We start from the raw sequence: 2,299 nt of genomic DNA, 5'->3' as shown, positions 1-2,299 counted from the left end.
TGTGGGGAAGGGCTACATAAGTATCAAATGAGTAAACAATGTGATAAAATGCAGGCACATTCAGCCTTTGTCAATTTCAACTGTAAGGTTTATTCCTTCATAAAAAATAGATGTCTTTGGTTTGGTGCTTTATAAGAAGAACAAAGTAAATAAACGCGGGCAGCACTAGTCAGCGATGTGCCATCTCGGACCCTTTGGTTCTGTTTCCGATTAGATTCCCCCGCTGACTTCCCGTTTTACGCAGATTCAGCCAGATTCGCACAGGCGCAGACTGATTGCAACTACCACGTGCGGCACGGGCTACTTTTTGAGGGCTTTGCTGACATTGTCGTGTAAGATAGGTCTTCATAAATAAAATATATATTTGTTTAAATAAATCTCTGAGGAAGATGAAACTTTAATGTATTTTTGTGAATTTCTGTATTCGGAAATTTACATCATAAAAGGAATGAAATACAAGTTTGTGGCAGTGAAAAGCCTGCATTGCAATAATGTCTGATATTTCATAAACAAAAGTAAGATAAAACAAGGAGAAAATATATTTTAATAATCATAGAAAAGAGTAATAGCATCTCAAATAAATGTATTGTGATAAAAACGATAAGTCCATGAGAATGCTAAAAACATAGAAATCAACTGAGCAAATAATTTGTAGATGAGTACTGTTCAGAGTCACATGTAATGAATATTTGATTATGACCACAGTTGGTTTGCACGCATGTATCCATTAAGAAAAAATGTAATATACGGTGCTGATCAGGATGTAGTGATAAGGTATAGATTTTGGTTAATTTCTTTGAGAAATTAACTGAGCAAAATGTATTTAGAGACTTCACAATAGTCAGACTAGTTACCACAGTTATTCACTTTAGTGGGTATAACATAAATAAGTTAACACTGGTGCATGCAGCTTTTCCAAGTGATACTTAAAAATGTGAACCTTAAGAAAGGCACTTCACAACTTTATCACCAGTATTCTCCACGGTAATGGTACTACATGTATGTTACGAGGTTACGGGGTTGATGACAATTATATTTTACAACTGTGGAAATGAGAGCTCAAAGAAGTTAAGTAATTTTTTCAAGAAAGATCACACATGACAGGCCTTAAAATAGATTATTCTATTAGCTATTGTAAAATCAGCTCCCTTTGTCAGTGATTTCTCATCAGATTTAAAGAGCTTGTTCTAATTTTGAACATTTAATTTGATACTCACATTAAAGTTTAATTACTTTTTTTAAGATGAAAGCTCAGCTTGATTTCCAATGATCTCTCCTTATCTACCAAACTGATTTGTCATTTGAGAGTTATATTTAAATAAAAATTAAATTAAATTAAATTATAACCCAAGTCAAAGAAGCTATGAGTTCTTCTTTTGTCTTTCTTCCCATTAAAAAGAAAATTTAACCTCTGTTAGATCAGTATGGACTCAGAATTTATTCTGCTTGTGTGTTCACAAATATTTACAGAGGGATCTAGTAGTCAGAGCACATGCTCATACTTAATCAGTATAAATCTGAGTGGCATAATATAGCAGGCATTGGGATTACCAAAATGAGAAAATTAAATCTCATGTTTGTTTTAACCCACAGCAAAAAAAAAAAGTTCTACATGATCAGAGGAGTGTAAAATAGGCAAAATTATGTTTCAGTGTTAAACATAGGGAAGGATATTATCAGTTCTACAAAAGTGGTTTGATCTTTCTGCAGATCATAATACACAAAGGATTGGGAATAAAGAAATAAAGATTATGTTTTGAGTCAAAATAGTCAAAGGATAGATGGACCATTGAAGACAGAAAGCATGTTGGATTCCCCTAATTGAACTCCAGACTTAGATAAACAGCATGTTCCAAGTATGGAAGAAATTGCTAGTAGAAAGGCAAAGTGGTATATTTTGATGGACACTAGCACACTATTGTGTGTCTCAGAAGCTTAAAATGTGCAAAATCTCTGGTTAAGTTACCTGATCATGTAAAAATGGCAGATGTTTATTGCAGCATTCTTCATAATATCTAAAACCATTAAAAAGACCTAAATAACTACTAACAGAACAACAGTTAAATAAGTCATGGTAAACTGATAGAGCAAAGTACTATGCAACCATATACAAGTCTAAATATAAAAATATAAAGAGCAAAAGAGATAAAGTAGCTTTCCAGTAGGTTAATCTGTGTGTATCAATAGAATTGTTTTATCATATGTTGGGAAATAAAAAAGCTGAGCTTGGGGGCTGGGAATTTAGCTCAGCGGCAAAGCGCCTGCCTGGCAAGCGCAAGGTCGTGAGTTCGGTTCCAGG

This window comes from Chinchilla lanigera, unplaced genomic scaffold (assembly GCF_000276665.1).
Source record: "Chinchilla lanigera isolate Chin_1 unplaced genomic scaffold, ChiLan1.0 scaffold00031, whole genome shotgun sequence".
Classification (NCBI taxonomy): Eukaryota; Metazoa; Chordata; class Mammalia; order Rodentia; family Chinchillidae; genus Chinchilla; species Chinchilla lanigera.
This window is presented reverse-complemented; position numbering follows the sequence as displayed.